Source organism: Bubalus bubalis, chromosome 8, assembly GCF_019923935.1.
Source record: "Bubalus bubalis isolate 160015118507 breed Murrah chromosome 8, NDDB_SH_1, whole genome shotgun sequence".
Classification (NCBI taxonomy): Eukaryota; Metazoa; Chordata; class Mammalia; order Artiodactyla; family Bovidae; genus Bubalus; species Bubalus bubalis.
Window position 1 is genome coordinate 39740019 of NC_059164.1, and position 27630 is coordinate 39767648.

The 27630-nt window shown below is 39.4% G+C and overlaps 1 long non-coding RNA gene across 1 annotated transcript; it reads left to right on the forward strand.

Moving 5' to 3' along the window:
• Positions 1-4099: 4099 nt before the first annotated feature.
• LOC123334689 lies at positions 4100-26043 on the forward strand. Its single transcript, XR_006552739.2, has 3 exons — positions 4100-9096; positions 17182-17306; positions 24358-26043. It is a non-coding gene; the product is annotated as an uncharacterized LOC123334689 (long non-coding RNA).
• Positions 26044-27630: the final 1587 nt, after the last annotated feature.

Sequence of the window (27630 nt, forward strand, 5' to 3'; positions counted from 1 at the left end):
GAAATCAAAAGCATAATGACTTCTGCATGGCCAAATGGATATGTGATGGAATTATTATAAAAATCAAAGCCATTTCTCTGAATATTTTTCAATATACATACAGTCTTTGGCTCATAAGGGGGTACAGTAATATGAAAGTAATTTCCTGCTTTCTTAGATCTTTTCAAAATGTCATTTTTACAATTCTATGTAGGAAAAGAAATTATAACCTCTTGTTTTATTATTTCCCCCTTTACTCATGTATGTGGCTTGAGGGGTGGAGAGGGTATGATTTATAATCAACTTCCCATCTCTGCTGTACTGTAGCTCATCAAACAAAGAACTTAGGACCTTCATAGTACCTTTGAGTTGAGAATTCACAGTTGTAAGCTGTGGTTTAATGTTGAGAGTCAGCTTGATTCATGAGTAGGAAAAGCAACCATTGGAAACAAAATAACTGAGGAGGTACTATCCAAGCCACATCTGCCTGAGACACTCACTGAGTTCCCAGTGATATTTGTACAGACGCAGATGTATGTGTGTTGTATCCACAGATTATGCACATCGAGATCCACAAACCAGCTATATTCAGTATTTTATTATTTCAAATGAATCTCAATTTCTGCTTCAAGTTACCATTCCAACTTCTCCACTAAAAATGATATAGCCTGGGAAGTTTATGTCTTTCTTGATGAATTGCTGCTTTCTCTAAAATTGGTATTATAGTAATACCTTTCACATCCTGTAGTTGTGAGAATTAAATGAGTTAATACATGAGGAATTCTTATGGTCTGACACATAGTAAAAGCTCAAGAAGTGTATGCTTTTATTTTTTCCATCAGGAGAGCAAAACTATTTTAAGTATTTGAACTTTTGTCCCTCTTTTACCTCAGATTATATCTAAATGGTTCAACTGATATTTGATGCCATTTATCTATAGTAGCATCTATGGTGGCAGCATTTTTCTTTTCTTTTTTAAATCTTTATGGGAGTATAGTTGTTGTTTTACAATGTTGTGTTAGTTCCTGCTGTACAGCAAGGTGAATCAGCTCTACGTATACACATATCCCCTCTTTTTTAGATATCCTTCCCCTTTAGGTCACCATGGAGCACTGAGCAGAGTTCCCTGTGCTATACAGTAGGTTCTCATTCGTTACCTATTTTACACATAGCAGTGTATATATGTCAACTGCAGTCTCCCAATTCATCCCATCCTCTTCTTCCCACCTTAAGTTTGTATCCATAAGTATCCATAAAGTTGTTCTCTATATCTGTCTCTACTTCTGCTTTGCAAATAAGTTCATATGCATCATTTTTGTAGATTTTAATATTATACATTTAAGCAATATTTTTAATATAATATTGTAATATAAATAATATTATAGATTTGTGTTTCTCTTTCTGACTTATTTCACTGTTTATGAAAGTCTCTAGGTCTATCCGGGCTTCCCTGGTGGCTCAGCTGGCAAAGAATACACCTGCAATGTGGGAGACCTGAGTTCAATCCCTGTGTTGAGAATATCCCCCCTGGAAAAGGGAAAGGCTGCCCACTCCAGTATTCTGGCCTGGAGAATTCCATGGACTGTATAGTTCATGTGGTTGCAAAGAGTTGGAGATGACTGAGCAACTTTCATTTTCTAAGTCTATATCCACATCTCTGCAAATGGTACCGTTTTGTTCCTTTTAAAAATGTGGAACACTTCATAAATTTGCGTGTCATTTTCTACTTTTGCCAACAGTTCATAGCTGTCCTCTGCTTTGTCTCTTGCTGCTGAGACAGTCTTTCAGAGCAGGTGAGCTTTCCGCCACATCCAAACACACAGAGAAATAGGAATTTTTCAGCTCTTCTTGCACTATTCTGGGAGATGAGCCAAAGTCCACTTACACTAAAACCACTAGGAACTGTGTGTATGTGCGTGTTACTTTCCCTTACAGGATATTGTTCCTTCTCAGGACACAAACCTAGGTGTGAGGTAGAAATGCAGAACTCATAGCTTTGTTTGCTCACCATCTCTTCCCCTCAGCTCACCCTTCATTGCTGTGGCCACTGACAACAAAGATGAATCATTAAATATCTCCCATGAGCTTGATGAGCAGATTTCACCCTTTGACACCCAAGTACCCTCTGATAGAAGCTTGAAAAGCTATGTAGCCCAGAGTACATTTCTACATTAACATCTCAATTATTATTTTAAGTAGCTGAAAGGATATGATTTCCAGTAAGATATGAATTTTGACATTTTAAAATAAAATTTATAGTACTTTTATTATTGTCTAAAATGACAAAAATAAAATCAAAACATAGAATTTGGTACCCACCATTTTATTTTTAAATCATAAAGAACAAGCTCTTTTTTGAACAGTCAGAAATTTTAAATGATTCCTATTTTCCCTATTCATATTTCTATTCTATTTGCTTCACACAATTTTATGCTACTATAACAAGTTTTATATTTTCAAAACTATTAACTACTGTTATCTAAATCTTATTTAAAGTATCACATGACCCTACGACTCTAAGTAATATTTTTCTTTTAGATTAAGTTAAAATTATAAACTGTCAAATTTGATCAAAGAACACAAACCTCCAAATTTTGAAAATCACTAAACATAAAAATCACTAAAAAAATCTTGAATGAAGATATATATGAGATGAATGTAGCAGCTTTTTCTTTCTGAATCATGTCTGAATTCATATTGGCAAAGAAGGCAAATTGTATGTTAGGCAACTCCCAGCATCAACAGATAGTACCATGAAACTATCACAATTATATCCTCTTAAAGACAACTATTTACTGAGCATTTTTCTGGGAGAATTCCTATGAGCCTACAGGTGCACAGTATACATAATTATCTGCTTTTTTCATAGGATCTGCTGAAGGTATTAGTCTGTTTTATAAATTGGCAAAACTGAGAATCTAGTGCATTTAGTTACTTGCCTTGAGTTAATTTTCTAAAGAACACAAAGTATGAAATATAAAGCATTTAGATAGAAACTTAAACTATCTTCCATGTCTCATTACCTAGAATCTCACAAAGAAGTCTTTCCACTACAAAAACAATCATATACAACAGCCTTCATAGTATAACTTATAGGGCACTAGGTAACACAGCCCAGGCCATGGAGTCAGAATGCCTAGATTAGATATTCTAACTTACTACTACCTAACTTTACAGGTCTGAGATCATTATGATAATACCAACCTCATGAGAAAGTCAAGATCAAGATACTTCATGTAAAGTGCTCAAAACTGACTTGATGTAATGTGAATACCAGGTACTATTAACTATTTTACTACTATGTTTTGATACTGGGAATATCATTTATTAATTCTTTCACCAAATATTTATTGAGCACTTACTATATGTCTGGCAGTATTTTAGGCTTTGAAGGTATCAGTCGGTTCAGAAGCTCAGTCGTGTCTGACTCTGCAACACCACGGACTGTGGCATGCCAGGCTTCCTGGTCCATCACCAATTCCCTGAGCTTGCTCAAACTCACGTCCATCAAGTCAGTGATGCCATCCAACCATCCCATACTCTGTCGTCCGCTTCTCCTGCCTTCAGTCTTTCACAGCATCGGGGTCTTTTCCAATGAGTCAGTTCTTCACATCAGGTGGCCAAAGTATTGGAGCTTCAGCTTCAGCATCAGTCCTTCCAATGAATATTCAGGACTGATTTCCTTAGGATGGACTGGTTGCATCTCCTTGCTGTCCAAGGGACTGTCAAAAGAGTTTTCTCCAATACTTTCAGAAGCATCAATTCTTCGGCACTCAGCTTTCTTTATAGATCAACTCTCACATCCATACGTGACTACTGGAATAACCATAGCTTTAACTGGACGGACCTTTGTTGGCAAAGTAACGTCTCTGCTTTTTAATATGTTGTCTAGGTTGGTCATAACTTTTCTTCCAAGGAGCAAGCGTATTTTAATTTCATGGCTGCAATCACCATCTGCAGTGATTTTGTAGCCCAAGAAAATAGTCTCTTACTGTTTCCATTTTTTCCACATCTGTTTGCCATGAAGTGATGGGACTGGATGCTATGATATTAGTTTTTTGAATGTTGAGTTTTAAGCCAGCTTTTTCACTCTCTTTTTTTTTTTTTTTTTTTTGTTGGCAAAGTAATGTCTCTGCTTTTGTTGTTTTTTTTTAATTTTATTTTATTTTTAAACTTTACATAATAATAATAATAATATTTACATAAACTTTACATACATCCTTGTTGTTGTGAAATTGACTTCCTGGATGGAAAAGACAAAACAGACACACAAATAATTATGTAAAACTTAGGCTGAGATAAGTTCTATGAAGGAAATTAACTGTGAAAAATTCATGCAAAGATCAGGGGAAAGGAATATGTCAGGCTGAGCAAGAAGCCAGTAAAAGCTCTAGGGCAAAAGCAATTCTGGCAGATTTGAGGAAGAAAATAAAACCTGAATGGCTCAATCCAAGCTAAAGAAGAGGAGTCAAGTATTAGACTGTATCCCAAAGGCAGAGAAACCAAGACACATGGGGCCTGATGACCATAGGGAGAAGTTTAGGTTTTATCATAAGAAATACAAAAGTCATGAAGGCAAGATGTTACATGAGGGATTTACATTCAATACAAAACATCTCTGGCTGTATTTCAGAGGACTTTTGAGAGCAAGGAATGCAAACAAAGAAAACAGAAAGACCAATAGGAGCCAAAGACATAAAAGAGCACATAATTGATAGATTTAAATATTGACTTTCACTCAAAGAGATGTATAAACAACTGGTAATAATTTCTCCTGGAGTGTACTTTTGAAAAAGAAGGCAAGGGTGATATGAGACTATTCGTGCCCTGAGGTTGAGGAAGAATTGTTGGGACGGTATGTCTCCAAATGGAAAACGGGACACCGAAAAAAGTCAAAGGTGGCTTGTAGAGAGCTCTACAGTTGGTCCTGGAGGTAGAAAATGCAGAAACTGACAGAAAGAGGGGTTTATTACTCAGTAATATCCAGAAGAGGAAGTGGCTTAGGTTTCAATACTTAGAATTAAAACATTCATGGATAAAAATCCAAGAGCCATTAATGACAATGCTGTGTGAATGTTTTAAGATCAGCTGGGGTCACATGGTCAGTGGCTGTAAAGAGCAGAAGATGCAAACAACCTTTATGGATGAGAGTCCATAAATAAATAACCTTCCTGAAGATACAGTGCAACATGACTGAGAGACCAACAGTCTGTAAAGACCAGCTGCCTTAATGACCCAGTTACTTAATACTGATTTTATTTACCTGGCAAGTGATACAGTTTCATCCCGCATTTAGAAACAAGCTGTCTAAGTGAGAGAGGACCATTTCAAGAATGGATGGCAAAATATCCTTTTTCAGAAGGGTGAAATTACAATGCAATGTATGTAGATACTCAAATCTTTAATTAAGGCACCAGGGTCAGCATTGAAGCAATGATTCTAGAAATGTTACAGCTCCTCATAATCGACCCTTCCCCACCTCAGATGACTGCTTTCCTCTGCCATGTTAAAAAGGGAAATTAAGTGTTGTTAGAAAGATGGGTTCTGGACTGACTCCTTTGAGACGGCTTCTTTGGAAGCTGGCATTGAGGCTTTGAAAATGGACGGGATTCAAGTGTGTTCTCAGGAACAGAATAATTATGGATATTTGAGGATAAAAATATCTATGGAAGGTGAATTTGAGGAAAGAAAGAAGTAATAAGAAACATTTGTTTCTGAATAAAGAGCATTACCCTGCACCATCCCTACCACTGCCACCACTCAAACTACTAGCTGGGTCAAAAAAAAATATTTATAGCTAGAGAACAGTAGAGGAAGTACTTAACATTTTCTGAGATTACCAGAATTTGTTTTACTTTTTTAAAAAAGTTATCAAGAGAAGTCATAAAACCTTTTCTGCAGACTTCCTTACAACACTTTTATTCAGGGAAAAAAAAAAAAAATTGCAATTCCGTGAGGCTTTCTTCCACTTTCCAAGGTTGGCTTATCTCTCTGTGGTGTTCCATATGACTTATCCATCTGTATTACAGCATTTACCACATTTATTAACCTTTAATGTCTTATTTTTATCTCTTGCCAGCTACATTGTGGGCTTTTAATTTAATCATTTTTTGTTCTTAGTATCTAGGACATTGTTAACTACATAGTAGGTGCTTATTAAACACAATAAGCACAATAAGGTCATCCCTTTTGGATAGTACATAGTAAATCATTTTGAAGACTAATATATAATGAAGAGAGGATCAATTCTATATGCTGTAATACGGGTTTCAGAATATGAAATTACTGGTTTGAAAATCCACTATGGTAACTAAACACTTAAACTTATGATCAATAATTTGAAATATACCATCTACCTCCATGTGAGAAATAAATAACCCCATCTCAATCCTAGAAGAGAAAGCTAAGACAAATTTTAAATATGTAGTAATAAAAGATGACACACAACAGTCAAATAATTTATATCACAAGGGCAACAAGAGGACATGATTAAAATAATCTACTTTGTTTTTGTTCGATTAGTGTTCGATTAGCCGTGAGTCCAATGTTTTCAGTAGTTCATCTAACTTCCACAGCAGTAATGATTTGGTAGGAATTGTTATATGAATTTTATGGATGAAAAAGCAAGCCCAGAGGTTCCACAGCTAGCAAGCATCTAGACTGGGGTTGAAAATGACCTTTACTTTTTGTCCCACACCACTCAAGGAATAGCAGTGGAGAGAATAGAGACTTCACTATATTAACCAGGTGCAGTTCCAGGCTGCAGATAGATCTTCAAATGGACTGTGGTGAATAGAATTCACATGGCTTAATGTGGAGGAAGAAGGACATTTCTGGCGCTTCAGAAGTGGGAAACCAAATAGATATGCAAAAAAGAATCCATTGATTGATTCTGAGAGTCAAAGGTATGGAAGAACAAATAGAAAGTTAGACATGTACACAAGTGGAGTAAATGATGAAATAAACATGGTTTGCTCCTTGTGTTTGAGGATATATTTAAGAAGGAAGAAATGAGGGGCAGACATTTACTTTGCTTGATGGATGGATTCCCTGGCTGCTTCTCAAGGCAATTTGAAGTGAGAGGATACCGTTAGAGATTGATAAGCTTAACCTTCTAGAAGAATAATTAATATTTATCATTTCTCAATAACTCAGTGGGCAAACTGAGGTTAGGTTTATATTGCATAAGTGTGTCAAAATTAAGAAAGCCCTTGATATTAATATTTAGATGTGGATTAATTGAATGACTGCTGAATGAATTAGAATATTTCCTACCTTATGCTTTATTTAGTTTTTTATATAAGAGAAATACTTCTACTGCTGCTGCCACTACCGCTGCTATTTATAATGACAATATAGCTAATGTCAATGGGATGCTCACTAACTTCCAGGGAGTGTTGCTTGTATACATTATTTTGTTTAATTCTCATCATCAAACCCAGGAGTTATATACTACTATTATTTACCTTCTAACAGATGATGAAACCAAGGCATAAAAATATTAAGAAATTTAACATTAATAAGAGACTAAGTAGGGTATTCTAAACTATGAGACCCTGTTATATTATAATGTCATTCATGGGTACTCTGTCACACTCAAAGTGATCTTTAATGTTGGTAACAAATTCTAATAGGAATTGTTAGACCAATATCTATTAATTAGGACTTCCAGCTTTATCTTCCTGTTTTTAGATGTTTGTCTCTTTAGATGATATGGCTTCAGCATATCAGAATTTCTAGTAACTACCAATTGCACCAACAACAATTGTAGTGTCTCAGAACATCACTTTATCACAAGAAAACTCAGTGATTAAAATTAGGTTAAAATAACACTCATATGTAGAATTATTTACAATATTTCTGCACATTTCAGTTGATAAAATCTTTCTGTCAAATTTGACAAACGTATGGCTCAAGAATTCAAAAAGTCTAGGGCAAGGGGAACACACTGTCAGGACACACTGAAACAGAGCCACAGAGTGAATGTTCTTAGTGAATGGCTCTTTCAGCTGAGAATACTCTGGGGGGAAATGTGTGAGGACAAGTGGAAAGGCCAAGGTGGTCCCAAGCGTTGTCACACACAGCCATTTTACAGATGGTAAAACTGAGATCTATAAAGAGGTCACATATATTGTTACTAAGGCCAGTCTTTTATTTCTCAGTGTAGGGTTTTCTCCATATTTACATGTGACCTAGAGATGTGGCTGTATAGTGCAGAAAAGTGCACATGAGACCAAAAAATTCTTCTTTTTGGCTGTCAGCATCAAATAAGTAAAAACTTGAGTTCCTGGGATTCCAAATGATTGTCTGGACGCTGTTCAGTTGTGCTAACTAGACCAGATTGTTTGGGGTCAGTCTCATTTGGCTTTGTTCAGCTACACATGGCCTCATTATAAAACAGGGCCAAAATGAAAGAATACGCTTTTCCTTAGTCCACATTTTCTACTTGGTGAAAAAATGAAGAGCTTCACCCTCAGGGTCACAATGACAACTTTCTCCACTTTTCTCAGCAGTAGTTGAAAACTATCTTGTCGGCATCATTGCCTGCTTTAACAGGTGCTGGGAGGGGGACAAGCAACCGCAGGTGTAGGGCATAGAAAAGTCATCTGGAAAAAATGTCCTTGAAAAGTCCAAGTTTCTCGTCTGTTGTGTCTGTCCTTTGTAGACAAATCAGTGTGCTACGAACTGACAACCCAACTGATATGCCTCTGGCCTAAACCAACATCACCAGCCCGAGCCCCTTTCTCTTACAACCTCTCGTACACTTCCATCCCCTTGATTCCAGTGCTTCTCAAGCATTAATGAGTGTATGAATCACCTGAACCTTGTTAAGAGGTAGATTTTTCATTCAATAGGATTGTGCTGGAGGGCCGCATTTCTTACCCATTGGTAGGAGAAGCCAGTGGCTACCGGTCTGCAGATCACACTTTTGAGTGGTAAGGCTCTATTTCTTTTATAATTGATAGTTGAGAGGATGAAGGTAGATTTTGGAGGAAGAGAAGAGACAATTGATTTCTTTCTCCTTTTCCCACGCGCTTCACAGTGAAACAATTGTTTTATTTCTTTGCCAACCATAAGAAACAATTTTCAACTGGGACAGCTGAAGCAGACTCAAAGGTATACAATTTATCTTTGCATACAGTTACCTGTCTCTTTTGTATAATATAGGGAGAACATTTCTCCAAGAAACTGTTTACTTTTCATAGCAATAACTCATTCAATTAATGTGATTTTGTATGTTTATTTTAAAAACAAATGGGGGCAAAGTTATTTTCACCAAGGCTTAATCTGAATTAGGATGGAATTAAAATCAGTGATGTTCTAGTCAAAGTTTTAACTAGCTCTCCAGAAGGAAAAAAAAAGAAAGAAAACAAAGCCCTTGTGCTGTGCTTAGTCGCTCAGTCATGTCCAACTCCTTGCGACTCCATGGACTGTAGTCCTCCAGGCTCCTCTGTCCATGGGATTCTCCAGGCAAGGATACTGGAGTGGGTTGCCATGTCCTCCTCCAAGGGATCTTCCCAACCCAGGAATCCAAGTCAGGTCTCCCACATTGCAGGTGGATTCTTTACTGTCTGAGCCATCAGGGAAACCCAACAAAGCCCCTGCTGCTGCTGCTGCTGCTGCTAAGTCACTTCAGTCATGTCTGACTCTGTGTGACCCCATAGACGGCAGCCCACCAGGCTCCCCTGTCCTGGGATTCTCCAGGCAACAACACTGGAGAGGGTTGCCATTTCCTTCTCCAATGCATGAAAATGAAAAGTGAAAGTGAAGACGCTCAGTCGTGCCCGACTCTTAGCGACCCCATGGACTGCAGCCTACCAGGCTCCTCTGTCCATGGGATTTTCCAGGCAAGAGTACTGGAGTGGGGTGCCATTTCCTTCTCCAATGCATGAAAATGAAAAGTGAAAGTGAAGACGCTCAGTCGTGTCTGACTCTTAGCGACCCCATGGACTGCAGCCTACGAGGCTCCTCAGTCCATGGGATTGTCCAGGCAGGAGTACTGGAGTGGGGTGCCATTGCCTTCTCTGAACAAAGCCCCTACTGTGTAGCATTTACCCATTTCTGTGGTATAAATACTGCCACCATGGTTACCAATATGAGGTCACCAGATACAAGACCAGGACCTTCATACAAAAGCCTTCAGAACTGGCACAGGAGTCACGAAGAGGCTCTCTAGAAGCAGAGAGTTGAAGCTACAAGGAAGGATGGCACAACTCAAGGAAAATTACAAAGGATAAAGAATGCTGATGATCATCTTCTGTAGAATTTTGTATCTATATTAAGTCTTATGTTGAATTTATCTTTGTCTCATAGTTAATTTTGGATTTGTTCCCCAAACATTAGATCATAAGTCGTGTTCTAAATGTCTTTGGTCCTTTATAGTAAATGGTTTTTAAAAATAGATGTTGAACTACAAAAGAAGGGGAGCATAAAAATTGACTCCATTAAACTCTTTTTGAAGAAAGAAAAAGACTAAGTTTACAGATATAATTTTTACTGAAAAAAAAGAAAATAAGAGGATTGATAGAGTACATCTCTAAGGTGATCATCTGTGATTTTCAGGGAGAATAGACAGTATTTCCTAGGTTGTGGCTATTGTAAGGAAATTTCTGAAACTAAATATAATTTGATCTAAAGTCATGAAGCAGCGTTCCAGATTTAAGTTGGAAGAAAGGTGAATAATAGAATCCTGAGAGAGGCACGAGGTAGTTAAGTGTTTGCTTATGAGAAGAGAGATTAAATTTAGTTGAGGAAGCAGAAAACAGACAGGCAATGGGGCCCACGCTGGAAGCTAAGGAATAGAATTATACAAGGATCTCTCTTCACATAATTTAAACTCTTAGACAATTAAAACAAAGAATCAAGAAAGTGTAAAGAATTATTAAACAAAGTGGTATTTAAGTAGAACTCAGAGACATGCATACCTAAAAATATGGAAATAAATAGAAAGCTTCTGGATAGAATAGTTTTAAAATGAAAGAACAAAATTATATATTAAACTTTTCAAAGCTGAATGTCTTATTGAACTGTAGACTTGTCATTGATCTACCTATATATGTTTCCTAACTTCTCTCTCTCTCTCTCACACACACACACACACACACACACACAGACACTCTAAAGGCTAATAATTTTAAGTGACTTCTTGAGAATGTTGAGACTTGGCTGATTTATTACAAAAGATAACTGGAAATGTTATCTAATGTTGAGGTCAAGGCTAGGATTAAAGAGCCTATTTGGTAATAAGCCTGGTGGTTTTATCACAATATCCAAGCAGATGCAGATGTCATTATTTTAGAATGTAAATTATAGCTTTGAATAATCTATTTTCTCTCATATTCAGAAACTCACTGATCAGCACAGGATACAAATGGAAAAATAGGTATGTGACATTTTTTAGAAGTAAAAGTATTTGCACTGTTATTACCACTGTACTACACTTACAATTATATAGTTTAAAGTATCTAACATCTGCTTCTCTAATAATAGTTATGCAGAGGTACAGGTTTAGATCTGTCTTAAGAAAAGTGACTAAAATATTTTCTTAGCTAATGAATGGATAACGATGCTCTCGATTTTATCGCTTGTGCAAATTTATCTTTGGACACTGTATTCAGATTACCCTCAAAAGTGCATTTAAGTATCAGATACCACCTAAATGTCAGAGGGAGAAAAACTAGATGACTCTTGGCAGTCTGGAAGAGCAATGTTGTCAAAGGTCATCAACAAGTCTGACAAAACAGCCCTCATTAACAGTGTCTGTCAGCACCTCCATTTGGAAGTAATTTGGATATTTGCAGTGACCCCATCAGTTCTGATTGGCTGGGCAGTGACCTTGGCCAGGGTAAAACCTGCTCAGTGTGGCTTAGATAATGCACTGTAGGTGGAATCCAGGATGACAGATGGCAGCAGGGTCAGTGAAGAGGAACTTGTCCATCACTGCCATTGAAGATGAAGCTACTCAACAGAGTAGTTCAACGGACACAGGAGCGGTGGTTTGCATGTGCCACAAGAGAATTGCCCAAGTTCCTTTATTTTTAAAGAAATGCTATAGTCTCATGATCTTGAGTACATGAGTCTGATGAATAAGTAGGCAAGAAAGCCTAGCTGTTGGAGTTTAGCAACAGACTAGACATTTCAAAACTTGGTCTTTGACTCAGTAACCAAGGTCTGAAAAGTCTTGCTGGCTGTATCTCTATTGTGGATAACTTTCTGACCAAAAACTAGTTCCTATGATATTTTTCTTCATTCTTAGTGACAAACTTGGTTAGTGAAGAGTATCCTTCTAGTGGACACATCCCTTCCTTTTACCTCCCTTACATGCCACAGAATCAATATGAAATATAACTTTGATAATAGAATATATTAAGCATTCCAAGTGTTAGACTAAGAAGGCTATAAAAGCAATTATATTCTGGCAATAATTAACCTTTGAAAAAACAATTTGGATCTCTTTTTGTAGTTTCAGTAGCATTTTTTGAAAAACTAGGAATGGATATGCTATCGAGTGACATGTAGCACAACATTTTGATTCTGGGCTCTGACTATCACTCAAAAAATGCAAGACCCAAGACTGATAGGCAAAGGACCTAATAGAAGCACACGAACATCCAGGCAGTATGACATGATGAATCAGTAAGAAAACACACCCAACTTTCAACCACTCATGGCCATTTAACAATCTTGAAGAAAATCTTTTAAAGCCCTTTTCTACACACTGACTGCTGACCTCGGGAGATTTTACTAAATCTTCATCATTGGCTTCTTCCTTGTAATGTTTTTGGACCAAACAGCTAACCAGTCAGCTCCAACCAAAAATGAATAAAAAACAAAAAGTAAATATATTTCAAATGATAAGAAAGTATTAAAACTCTAATAAAACTGATAGATACTATAGTTAAATTTATTTCCTGCCTTGTGGGTTACTCAACGTCCATATCTAGTATGTAGACGTGCTTCCCTGAATCCTGCTTGATAATTAGACATCATGTCCCCTGTTTATCCTAGTTTAAAAAGGAGCTTGCTGTCAGGCAAAATACTATCCTGCCCACCCAGACCCTAATATATAGACTTTTGTTATCAATTTAATTTTTTCATTTGGTCATTTCATAGATAACAGATAAAATCATCCAAATGGCTTTTAAGATAATGCATTATTTTCACTGAAACACTTTGCCTAACTGAATTTGAGATCCTCCCATTTGGGTAGAGCAGCTTTTATAAAAATTGCCTCCACCAGGCTCATTGCAGCTGAGTTTATGCCACCTGTTTTAATGTGCTATTGTCATGACCGATAGAGACTGCATCAAGTAATTAAGAAGCAGGCCACATAGTGTCATTTGCTGTAAGTGAATCTGCAAATTCAATCAATAACCACCTGGCAGTGCCTAGGACTACAGGATTAGGCAAAACCTGCTGAGGCAAGTCTTGGGTGGACCAAATGGGCGGTGAATTAATTTGCGACACCATCATGCAGTTTTCAGTCTCATTTTAATTAGTCATAAAACATAGTATAACCCACATTGTTAAAAAAACCATCCAAGACAGATTCTGCTTTGCCTTAGAAAAGATTCAAAGCAGAGCTCAAGATAAAATCAAATAGCCGGTTGAGCCAAAGAGGAAAAGACATTAATCTTATTTGCTTTTCTAAGGCGTTGTTTATCTCCTGAAGAAGAGCTGAACCTTGTGATTGCTGCAAGCTTTCTTATTTTCTGCAGACTAAAGAAGAAAAGAAATAAAAAATAGCCATTATTTAATAAGTGTAAACACAATTTATTTTATTTGTGTTTTTTATAGGTCTACTAGTGAAAGGGCCGGGCAGCTGTTGTTTGCTAAATTGTCATTTGTTGGGTTAAAAGTTCGTCCTACTCATCCAGAGTATGGTCACTGCTCAGGAATCAGATAACACACCAGAGCTACATGTTATATGGATCATAGAATTTGTTTTGGATCAGTTTCCTTCCAGATGCTAAAATCTGGTGTATTTGTTAAGAATTGGCTTAAGCCTTGCTTCACTTGAGTTCAGCTAAAATAGACTAATTGAATGGGCCCCATCCCAACACACATGTCTCTTCCAAACTGAAGTGAGTTAGAGTTTTGATGGCAGTTGATGACCACTGGGTGGGATTTGTATTCATTCTAGGCAGTTAGCAAGCAACCGTGTTTCCACCCTACAAGGAAACTTGAGGTGAATATTTCCCAGATGGCTTTTTCAGACAGAGGTCTGTTACAAAAGAAGAAACACTTTGACAAAGTCCAAAGGGCAGCTCATATTTAAGAATTTTTGATGGACAAATTCAGGGGCCTTTTCAAACTCTACAGGGTGCTTTTGGAACGTGTTTAGAATGTAAACACATACTTGAATTGCCCAGCTGCCACCTGGCTTAGAGTGTGACCTCTCATAGACTTTTAGTATTTTCAAGCAAAAAGGAGTCTTGGTGGTCACTGGGGTCAGAGTCTTCCTTTATAGAAAGGAAGAAAATGGGGACTAAGGTAAATTAAGTCATTAGCTCACATGAACTTGTTTTCCATCCAAGCCTCCACATTCTGTCCTATTCCTGAGGGCATCCCTGGACCCGTGGCATAGATGCACCTCAGCAGAAAGGCTCTTACTCATGACATTCTCTCTCTTCCTTGTATATTCACTTCTGTCCCTTTCACTTCCCCTTCTTTTTCTTGCTTTCCCCTACATTACTCCTGTTCTCCACTCCTTATTTTGCCATTTCTCTTTTTAAAACATCTCTGAATTCTAGCCCTCAGTTTAAATTACAGTACCAATAAGAATAACCTTTTGAAATAAAACAGAAAAAGACCTACGGAATAACTGCTCATGTGATTTCTAATTTCTCACAAGTTCCAACTGAATATTGTCTATAGCATGTGTCTGAAAAAAGGTACTATTTTTGACATTTGGCTTGCTTGTTATATATTTAATTTAACTTTTCATGTAAGTATACAGAAGCAAAGGCTTCAGATTATTTTGAATTCTTCCCAGGACCTAGTACAGAGCAGACTATCTGATTATTCAAAGAGGTTGGTTTTCTATCTGGATCTTTTAGGTCAGTGCCTTTGATTTATGAAATGTGTGTAATCAATCAAATGGTTGCTTACAACTAATTTTTTTCAGGGAGAACTTCCAAAATGCAGATTTATCTGTGTATAGTCCTATTTATCTTGAATAGGACTGGAATTTGAATGCCCCATTTCATAGTAGGATAATCCTGGTATTTAATTTAGGCATTATAGAGTTTGAAGGATTTAACTTCCTTTCGTGAATGAGAAGTTGTTTCAAAACTTTCATTAATTCTTTATTTCTACTACACACAGCCCTAAACCACTATAGCGGAGGACTAATGTACAAAAGAAATGAGTTCATTTTAATCATAAAAGTTTATTAACCTAATCTTTAGTGCTATACATTCAGAATTTCTGCAATAGCCACAACAAAGTGAGCGTTAGAAATACTATGTTAGAAGTATAAAAATATGTCATAATTCTGATCATTAACCATAACAGAGTCTATAAGGAAATAAAGTAACCAAGACAAAAAAAAAATTCCTTGTGAAAGAGCAACAGAAAATTTTACAGAAGATGCAAACAGGGGAATGTGGCACAAGAAATCCAAAGTTGACTCTCAGAAGGAATGGTGGCGTGGAAAGACAGGAGGCTAGAGTGAAGCTGAGGCCCCGTGGAAGGCGGAACAGGGCACACTGCGCAAGGCGCGGCGGCTCAGGAAGATGCAGCGACTGAGCGACAAGACAAAGGAGTGAGCGGGCAGGGTCAAACAGTCATCTCAGATAGCTAATGCGGGTCACAGGGACATGAAGGGCAATGAGTGGCAAATCGGATGATACACTTCTTACCATAGAACTACATGAGTACCGGAAATGAACTATTAAAAGTGTGTGTGTATTCAACTATGGCAAGATAGATTAAGGAGATACGTTATTTTGTTCTCAGGGTGCTGTTCCACTCTTACAAGCAGAAGAGTATGAAGGCCCTCATACTCCAAAGCAAGTAACCAGGCATGGTACTCTCTTTCCCCTACAGAGATTTGTGTGACTTGTTTGGAAATCAAAATTGCCTTGGAAATTTTAGCTCTTTATGATTCATTACATGCTTTAGTGGGCTTCCCAGTGACTCAAAGGTAAAGAGTCCGCCTGTAACGCAGGAGTCGCAGGAGACACAGGTTTGATCCCTGGGTGGGGAAGATCCCCTAGAGGAGAGCATTGCAATGCACTCCAGTATTCCTGCCTGGAGAATCCCATGGCTAGCACAGCCTGGCAGGCTACTGTCCATACGGTCATACAAAGTCAGACTCGACTGAAGCAACTTAGTATGCTCGCACATGCTCTAATATTATGTTAATTACCTATATAAATTGGAGTAGGAAATGGCAACCCACCCCAGTATTCTTGGCTGGAAATTTTCATGGAGAGAGGAGCCTAGCAGGCTGCAGTCCATGGGGTCACAAAGAGCTGGACACAACTGAGCATACACACACAATTATATACATTAACTTTCTTTCCTAAATAATTACATTTAAAAGTATGTTTAAGGTTTATATTTCTGTTAATTTACTTTTTTCCAGTTTTATTGAGACTTAATTGATCTACATGTGTGTGTGTTAGTCACTCAGTCATGTCCAACTCTTTGCAACCCCATGGGGCATAGCCCTCCAGACTCTTCTGTCCATGGAGCTCTCCAGGCAAGAATACAGGAGTGGGTTCCCTTTTCCTTTTCCAAAGAATCTTCCCTAGCCAGGGACTGAACCGAGGTCTCCTGCATTGCAGGCAGATTCTTTATAGTCTGAGCCACCAGGGAAGCCCTTAATTGATCTATACTACTGTAAAATTGCTATATGCTAAATGCTGTAAGGTGTACAACATAATTATTTGACTTGTGTATATTGTGAAATGATTACCAAAATAAGTTTAACATCCATCATCTCATATAAATATTTTTAAAATGTGTTTTTTTACCCTTATGATGAGAACTTTTAGTATTTACTTCAATTTTTATAGAGAATACAGCTATATATATATATGTATATATATATATATTATTGTAGTCATGTTGCACATTATGTCTCCAGTACTTACCTATCTTATAACTAGAAATTTGTACGTTTGACCACCATCAGCCAATATCCCCTCCTCAACACCTGCCTCTAGTAACCACAGATCTGATCTTTCTTCACAGGTATTTTGTTTTTCTATTTTTCTTTTTGGATGGAAAGTAGGCGAAGGAAGGAGTTACCATTGTCATTGGACGTGGTCTTGAATACCTTAAAGAGGGGCTGCTGCAATACAGTGTGGGAAGATGGGGTACGTATATATTGATATGGTTCCTTGGATCATCTTCTGGTATTTTCTTGAGAGCTGAGGAGTCTAATTGCAATAAACCCACTGGCAATATTGAAGCGCATGAGAGTTCCAAACCTTAAGAAGCAAGTCACCTAGAGTGAAGTTCTAGCTAATGGTGAGAAAGTATAGAAATGGTGACAGAAGAAGAAAATAACTATTGCCTATACATTTTAAACTAGTAAATTGTCTCAATAACTTTGCATATTAAGTCATTTTATGTATCCTAGAAAAATTTTTTTAAATAAATATATTATGGAGTGGTCAGCCAATATGAACATTCATACATAAAGTTATAGTGAGTGGGAGTGAGAGTTATGAAAGAGTAAAACATTGTTAAAATTAATTAGGTAATGTGCTGTGCTGTGCTTAGTCACTCAGTCCTGTCCAACTCTTTGCAATCCTATGGATTGTAGCCCTCCAGGCTCTTCTATATATGGGATTCTCCAGCCAAGAATACTGGAGTGGGTTGCCATGCCCTCCTCCAGCCAATCTATCCAAACTTAGAGATTAATGAACAGAAGAGAGATCACAGAAATAGATTTTGAAGAAGTGAAGTCGCTTAGTCGTGTCCAACTCTTTGAGACCCCATGGACTGTAGCCTACCAGGCTCCTCAGTCCATGGAATTTTCCAGGCAAGAGTACTGGAGTGGGTTGCCATTTCCTCCTCCAGGGGATCTTCCCAACCCAGGGATCGAACCCGGGTCTCCCGCACTGCAGGCAGACGCTTTACCATCTGAGACACAAATTATGTCAATTTACCATTGACAGAGGATGACATTGAAGGGGATGCCAGAGGATGAGATGGTTGATTGCATCACCAACTCAATGGATATGAGTTTGAGTAAGCTCTGGGAGTTGGTGATGGCAGGGAAGCCTGGCATCCTGAAGTCCATGGGGTTGCAAAGAGTCCCACATGACTGAGTGAATGAACTGAACTGAATTTATCATAGGATAAAGGCATGGAAAAAGCAAGAGAGTTCCAGAAAAACATCTATTTCTGCTTTATTGACTATGCCAAAGCCTCTGTCTGTGTGGATCACAATAAACTGTGGAGAATTCTGAAAGAGATGGGAATACCAGCCACCTGATCAGCCTCTTGAAAAATCTGTATGCAGGTCAGGAAGCAACAGTTAGAACTGGACATGGAACAACAGACTGGTTCCAAATAGGAAAAGGAATACGTCAAGGCTGTATATCGTCATCCTGCTTATTTAACTTATATGCAGAGTACATCATGAGAAAGGCTGGGCTGGATGAAGCACAAGCTGGAATCAAGATTGCCGGGAGAAATCTCAATAACCTCAGATATGCAGATGACACCACCCTTATGGCAGAAAGGGAAGAGGAACTAAAGAGCCTCTTGATGAAAGTGAAAGAGGAGAGTGAAAAAGGTGGCTTAAAGCTCAACATTCAGAAAATGAAGATCATGGCATCCGGTCCCATTACTTCATGGGAAATAGATGGGGAAACAGTGGAAACAGTGTCAGACTTTATTTTTCTGGGCTCCAAAATCACTGCAGATGGTGACTGCAGCCATGAAATTAAAAGACGCTTACTTCTTGGAAGGAACGTTATAACCAACCTAGATAGCATATTCAAGGGCAGAGACATTACTTTGCCAACAAAGGTTCGTCTAGTCAAGGCCATGGTTTTTCCTGTGGTCATGTATGAATGTGAGAGTTGGACTGTGAAGAAGGCTGAGCACCGAAGAATTGATGCTTTTGAACTGTGGTGTTGGAGAAGACTCTTGAGAGTCCCTTGGACTGCAAGGAGATCCAACCAGTCCATTCTGAAGGAGATCAGCCCTGGGATTTCTTTGGAAGGAATGATGCTAAAGCTGAAACTCCGGTCCTTTGGCCACCTCATGCGAAGAGTTGACTCATTGGAAAAGACTCTGATGCTGGGAGGGATTGGGGGCAGGAGGAGAAGGGGACGACAGAGGATGAGATGGCTGGATGGCATCACTGACTGGATGGACGTGAGTCTGGGTGAACTCCGGGAGTTGGTGATGGACAGGAGGCCCAGCGTGCTGCGATTCGTGGGGTCGCAAAGAGTCGGACATGACTAAGCGACTGAACTGAACTGAAAGGCACTTTATATAATTGGGGAAGAGATAGATTTTTCAGTAAGTGATGGTTTAACAACTAAAAAGTATCCATCCATCCTGCTTTTATATTTTTAAAATGCTGCTGCTAAGTCGCTTCAGTCGTGTCTGACTCTGTATGACCCCATAGACAGCAGCCCACCAGGCTCTGCCGTCCCTGGGATTCTCCAGGCAAGAACACTGGAGTGGGTTGCCATTTCCTTCTCCACTGCATGAAAGTGAAAAGCGAAAGTGAAGTCACCCAGTCGCGACCGACTCCTAGCGACCCCATAGACTGCAGCCCACCAGGCTCCTCCATCCGTGGGATTTTCTAGGCAAGATTACTGGAGTGGCTTGCCATTGCCTTCTCCATTTAAAATGCTAAAGAGATGTAAATGTAGGATATGAAATGATAAAATACTAAAGTAAAATACGAATTTATGTGAGTCTAGAAAAAAGGGCACAGACATCATAAATAAAAACATAAAAGGTAAATGTATACAACAAAAATTATAACACAAATTATAAAATAAGTAAAAGAGCCACTAAACAGAGAAAAAATCTATAAACCAATTAAAATAAGCAAATTATATTAACCAATCATCCACCAAAGATGGAAATATGTCTCTCACATATGAAGAGATGCTCACTCTCACTCAAAAATTGAAATGCCATAATATTTAAATCTTAATTTATCTGTCAAAACTTAAATTGTGTCATATCTATTACAATGCTGTTTTCATAACAAAAGATTGAAAACAACCTAAATGTCCACCAATAAATTATAGTGATCTATATATACAATGATAGCTCTATATAATCAATGAAATCACTTCTAAGCTATGATAAATTTTTAAAACTAATGTAATGAACAAAGATTTAAAAATCTGTAGATAAAATGGTCACGTGTATATAATATATGTGTCGACTGAGCGACTTCACTTTCACTTTTCACTTTCCTGCATTGGAGAAGGAAATGGCAACCCACTCCAGTGTTCTTGCCTGGAGAATCCCAGGGACGGGGGAGCCTGGTGGGCTGCTGTCTATGGGGTCACACAGAGCTGGACACGACTGAAGCGACTTAGCAGCAGCAGCAGTGCTTCTATATGCATAGATTTTCTAGAGATATATGTGCTATCTACAATCACATTTATCTTTCAGGGGGAAGTAAAATGGAGACTGAGGGGAGATGATTACTTTTCACTATAACCCCGTTCATATTGTGGGGACTTTTCAGGGCAGGCCACCTGATGGGCAGAGCCCTTATTGGTGGGCCTGATCAGTTAATTTGTGTGGAAAGATGTGGCCTGAGATGGGTGCCTCTTGAGTGTTGCACCCCACATGCCTCTCTTGCTTCACACTATCCTGGCCTTGATCCCACAATCAAGGGATCTGCGGGGCCTATCACTTTACTGAACAACTCAGAACCAAGCAGCCTGATGGAGATGGACTGGCCTCTTAAAAGCATTGCTGAGGTGCCAGCTTGTAGGTAAGGGGGCACCCAGAGAGGATGTAACCACCTTCCAGGGTATCATCTACACCTTCCAGGGTGTCATCTACAACCTTAATCAACTAGTATTCCATGGAGCTGTGTCCACAGTAGGGAGAATTCTGGAGCCTGGGAACCAAAGGGTTAAAGTACGAGTGGCTCTGATTACAACTCAAAATGATCCACTTTGAAGGAATCTGTGTTTTCCACCCATATAGTTGTAGATTCCACAGATCTAGAGGCTCTCGTTCCCAGTAACAGTAGCATGGACTCCTGCTGCCACCTAAGATCCTCCTGCCACGAGACCAGCAGGGAAAGAAAGGAGCCACCCTCCCAGCAGTGGGGATGGATCCCATCTTCAGGGGGAGGCAGGACAGCTGTTACCCAGTGCGGGAGGAATGAACATGTTTGGCCCTCAGTTGATCCACTGGGATGCCTGTGGCACCGCCACGCCTGGTGTCAATGGCGTGTGGAGAAGCAGCCATCGCCTAGAGATGGCACAGTAACCAGGAGCTTCACCGCTTCAGGAATGATGGTGTAGCTCACATCCAGCCAGGCAAACTGCCTGGACCAGTGGAGGTGTTGGCTAAGGGAAGAGGGAGTCTAGAATGGGTGGTAGAGAGAGAGATGGTGAGTATCAGTTTTAGTTCTGAGATCAGACTCAGCTGATCTGAAGGGCTGTAGTTCATCTTACCAGCCCTTCTCTCATAATTTTCCCTCTAGGAAATCAGGCCAACCAGACCACTGGCAAAATTTTTCCTGATAGGGAGAAATCACTTAGAGAGCAAGTGGTTGTGAGTCCCTGGAGCAATGATGGAGCAGATACTGTGGTTCCACCCAGGTCCCTGCTGTAGGACGAGTCACTCCATTCTCAGCCAAGAGTCTCCATCTGCATTGGCAGCTGTCCTCAGTTGCAGGGCACCACCACACGTAAGGCAGCCCAGCCCAGCAACTGTCTGATGTGGGGGCTTAAAGGCCCAGCACCCTTGCTTCACTTGGAGGGATTCCAAGTGAGGGATCCCCCACAGGATCAACTGGGGCCTCAGCAGGAACTATTAATACCCTGTAGGCCACTTTCTCCATCTGCTTAATCCTGCCCCTTCACTTTCTTACTAGTGCATCTCCTGAGAGAATGTCCTCAAAGCCCTTTAGTCCAGAATCGTTTGGTCACAGAATCTGTTTCCAGAGGCCCAGTGTGAGTCCTGGGGTCTGAAGGCAGGCTGCTGCAGGAGGGGGAGCCAGAGGGGAAGAAGCACAGACAGTAACAGTGGCAACTCTTTCCATCAAGGAAACCAATATGGTGGTAGCTCCAAGAAGCGGGTGGGGTGGAAAGTTTTCTTCTGTTGTGACTAGCTGTTTAAGATGGGAAAGACAAGTATGCTTCATTCTTGACAGAACAGAAAGGGAGAGGAGGAACATATAGTAAAGATGAGGACAATCAACAGTGAATTTGTGGAAGTGAAAACAAGGATGGGAATTAAAGGATTCAGTAGTAACTGAAGAGTTAACCTTATAGTGCACAATATGACTTATAAATCTGACAGTTTTGCAAATGCTTAGAAAGGCAATGCCAAAGAATGCTTAAACTGCTACACAATTGCACTCATCTCACACGCTAGTAAAGTAATGCTCAAAATTTTCCAAGCCAGGCTTCAGCAATATGTAAACCGAGAATTTCCAGATGTTCAAGCTGGTTTTAGAAAAGGCAGAGGAACCAGAGATCAAATTGCCAACATCTGCTGGATCATGTAAAAGCAAGAGAGTTCCAGAAAAAAACATCTATTTCTGCTTTATTGACTATGCCAAAGCCTCTGTCTGTGTGGATCACAATAAACTGTGGAGAATTCTGAAAGAGATGGGAATACCAGACCACCTGATCTGCCTCTTGAGAAACCTAAATGCAGGTCAGGAAGCAACAGTTAGAACTGGACATGGAATAATAGACTGGTTCCAAATAGGAAAAGGAGTACATCAAAGCTGTATATTGTCACCCTGCTTATTTAACTTATATGCAGAGTACATCATGAGAAACGCTGGACTGGAAGAAGCACAAGCTGGAATCAAGATTTCGGGAAGAAATATCAATAACCTCAGATATGCAAATGACACCACCCTTATGGCAGAAAGTGAAGAGGAACTAAAAAGCCTCTTGATGAAAGTGAAAAAGGAGAGTGAAAAAGGTGGCTTAAAGCTCAACATTCAGAAAATGAAGATCATGGCATCTGGTCCCATCACTTTATGGGAAATAGATGGGGAAACGGTGGAAACAGTATCAGACTATTTTTCTGGGCTCCAAAATCACTGCAGATGGTGATTGCAGCCATGAAATTAAAAGATGCTTACTCCTTGGAAGGAAAGTTATGACCAGCCTAGATAGTATATTGAAAAGCAGAGATATTACTTTGCCAAAAAAGCTCTGTCTAGTCAAGGCTATGGTTTTTCCAGTGGTCATGTATGGATGTGAGAGTTGGACTGTGAAGAAAGCTGATTGCCGAAGAATTGATGCTTTTGAACTGTGGTGTTGGAGAAGACTCTTGAGAGTCCCTTGGACTGCAAGGAGATCCAACCAGTCCATCCTAAAGGAGACCAGTCCTGGGTGTTCACTGGAAGGACTGATCCTGAGGCTAAAACTCCAATACTTTGGCCACCTCATGTGAAGAGTTGACTCATTGGAAAAGACTCTGATGCTGGGAGGGATTGGGGGCAGGAGGAGAAGGGGATGACAGAGGATGAGCTGGCTGGATGGCATCACCAACTCGATGGATATGAGTTTGGGTGAACTCCGGGAGTTGGTGATGGACAGGGAGGCCTGGCATTGCAATTCATGGGGTTGCAAAGAGTTGGACACGACTGAGTGACTGAACTGAACTGAACTGAACTGAGTCACTCATTTCAATGCTGTTGTTAGACTAGTTCATTATTTCCCCACTTGTAAATGTTGCAACTTTTATCACAAATTAAATCCTCATATATTCATGAGCACGTTTTAGACTCTTATTTGATAATTGTATCTATTCCTCATCCAATATTGTAAAATTACTGTATTTTGATAACTGGTAGGACAAAACATACCTCCTCATTACCCTCCATTATTTAAATTTCAAAATTTATTTCATGTACATCATGTGCTTTATTTTGCTTTTCAGAATTATATCTAGGCTGATAAATCTTTTTGTTGTTACCCAGAATTTTGCCATTACATTTTCAGTTTCTCTTTGTTAAGACGGGAAGAGCCTTAGATTTTATTGTATTGCTCTTTTAGATTTTAATAGATTTTTGTTTCTTTTTTGATTTTAATAAAAATAGATTTTATTCCTTTATTGATCCTCTCATGGAATTTTTATGAGTTTTTGCATTTATTCATTTTTTTTAGTTTTTTTCCCAGGTAGAAATTTTTAATAATTTATATCTAATTTCTCTTGTGCTTTTCTTATTAATAGAACGTGATATGTGATCATCTGAATGGAGATTTGAGTGCAGGAATATTTGGGGGTCATTCTCTTGAAGGGTGAATGAAGAGAAGGTAATACAGTTAAGCAGGTAGGACTTCCCTGATGATCCAGTGATTAAAAATTTTCCTGTCAATGCAGGGGACACATGTTTAAGCCGTGGTCTGGGAAGATCCTACTTGCCACAGGGCAAGTAAGCCTGGTCACCACAACTACTGAGTCTGTGCTCTAGAGCCCACGAGTTGCAGCCTCTGAGCCTGCCTGCCTAGAGCCTGAGCTCTGCAACAAGAGAAGCCAATGCAATGAGAAGCCTGAGCATGCCAACTGGAGAGCAACCCCTACCGGCCACAACTAGAAAAAGCCTGTGCATAGCAAGGAATACCCAGAGCAGCCAAAAATAAGTAAATAAATAAGATTGGGAAGATAGAAAAGGTAGGTTTTATGCAATCACAATAAAGCCCTTAGCAACCTACGTAGACTGCTAAAGTTTACAAGATCATTCAGTTTTGGCAAGGACCCCAGATGTCCAGTCACTGGATACTGGCTATTCCTGAAGTGGAGCAGGGCCTGAGGACTGTGACTCACATCAAATGATGCAATTCCTGAAGAGAGCTGAGGGCTGCTGACTGGGCATCACTCCCAGCAACCCCCTGCTGCTGCTACTGCTAAGTCACTTCAGTCGTGTCCGACCCTAGCAGGGAGGAAGTAAGTGTGCTGTCCTGAGGGGTATCTGGGTAGCATGTAGTAACATTCACTACACAAGTTCAATGAAAAACGAGGTAATTTGTGTGTGTGTTGACCCACACTTTGTGTTGTTATTATTTTACATATATATTTATTTATTTATTTATTTATTTATTTATTTATTTGACTAAGCGGGGTCTTAGCCGCCACTGGCCGGATCTTCTATCTTCCTTGCTGCATTCCGGATCTTCATTTGCAGCTGTGAGCTCTAGTTGCCACATGTGAAATCTAGTTCCGTGACCAGGGGTTGAATAGGGCATGCCAATTGTGTGCCAACTCCCCTGCATTGGGAGCCGGGAGTCTTAGTCACTGGACCATCGGGGAAGTCCCCGTGTTGTTTCCAATATGATCACTGACTTAACTAATTTGGGGACAAACTACTAATAAAACCTACCCGCCTATTTGTGTTACCTTTCATTTTGGCGGTTAGCAGGATTTCTCCTCTCCTGTTTCCCACCCCTAGCCCCTCTCCACTCTGGCCGTGCTGCCCCATCTCGCCCCAGAGGCCTGAGAACTCCATGGGACAGAATCTAGCCCAGGAGGTTAGCGTTCAGGTTTCAGGAATTGCAAACACCTGCTCCAGGCTTGGAAAAAAGCTGCGGCCGCCATTTTCAGGTTCTTCAGGCGGCAGGAGCAGAGGCCCTGGTTTCAGCAGAGAAACTGCAGCGGCTTCTGGGCATTTTCCTGTGAATCTTCTGCCTCAGTTTGCAGAGCACAGTTCAGCCCAGAGTTTCGCAAGGTATCAACATCACCTGGGAGCCTGAAACAGTGCAAATTCTCAGAACTACTGCAGACCGACCTATCCAGAAGCTCTGGCTGCTGCTGCTGCTAAGTCGCTTCAGTCATGTCCGACTCTGTGCGACCCCATAGACGGCAGCTCACCAGGCTCCCCCGTCCCTGGGATTCTCCAGGGAAGAACACTGGAGTGGGTTGCCACTTCCTTCTCCAACGCATGAAAGTGAAAAGTGAAAGTGAAGTCGCTCAGTCGTGTCCCACTCTTCATGACCCCATGGACTGCAGCCTGCCAGGCTCCTCCATCCATGGGATTTTCCAGGCAAGAGTACTGGAGTGGGGTGCCATTGCCTTCTCTGAGAAGCTCTGGAGGTAAGCATTTTCCTGAGTCCTCTGGTTGATTCTATAACCAGAGTTTAGAACTGCTGGAGCCTGTTTTAACACAACAGATCATGGTGTATTTTTCAAACTGGGTTGGTTTTCAGAATTACCAGGAAAGACTCTGAAAACTACAGATTCCTGGGTCCCATCACATATCTCCCTGTAAATAACACTCTACAGGAAAAGGCCCAGTGAATCTGTAGTCTCACGAGGATCCCAGGTAGTTCTGATGTGTAGAAACTGTGGTCTCCCCAGTTTCTTGATTAAACAAGCATTCCCTTTTCCTTAGAGTTGCAAAGGTAAGGAAAAGCCATTATAGTTTAATGAAAAAGCTGTGACTTGTTTGGAAAAGTGTGCTCACTCAACATAATATCCCTTTTAAAAACTTGCAAGTCTGCAGTTTTGTATTTCTCAGCGCTAACCTGGGTTGACTTCATCACAGTCACTTGGAATTGCATCTATCTGGGCTCAATTCAGACTTATTGAACTTGATGTCTGGTCGTGGGTCCTGTCCAACAAACACATCAGCACATGAAAGTTTCAGAGGCACCAGGCAAGTTTTCCCTAGTTTATTCTAGACCACATGAAAAAGTATCAACTAGATGTGCTATTTATACTACATGCAAATATGAGAAAGGGGTACCTACCAAGAGGGCTGCTATTAGCTCTGAGCTTTAATTTCTTCATGGGGAGATGAGACTGTGGAAATAAATTATCTCTAGTTCCTCTTTCTTGTTCTAAAGTGTTTTGATTCAATTGTGTATTTATCAACCTGTACACCTAGTCACTTCCAGGAACCATAAATCATGTTATATAGTTTTCCTTGAGCTTCCTGCCTGACCACAGTATTTACTGTATTGACTAGAGTCAAGTACTTCAAATTTGTCACTCTTCTTGGTGCAAAACAAAGGGGAAAGAGACAGGAGTGCTATAAATATTTAATTCATACTTTGATCCATTTCTTACATATTTATTGTTTCTTTTTTCTCAAAATATTCAAAATGATCATATTCTTGTACAGTCTTACAAAATAACTGAATTAGATTTTACTTCCAAATGAAAATATTAAATACTTAAAACATCAAAAAGTCAATAATATGCCAAGCTTTCTATTTTATCTCAGTATCTGATTTTAGTCAAATACTCCTTATTATAAAAATACAATTTATACTAATGTTCTTTTAATGGTTAATGGAACTATATGTTTAACCATTCAAACATTTTATGATTGTTTTTTACCTAAATGTGTCTCCTTTGCTTATGAATAAATAATCATGAGCAATCTATACCCTTAAAGAGAAACTAAACTTTTATTGAGAAGTATTAATACCATGTCTTGCATTGGTGTTTAGTAAATGTTTCTTGAATGGTTATTAGTTACTCCACAAATTATTTCTGACAAAACAA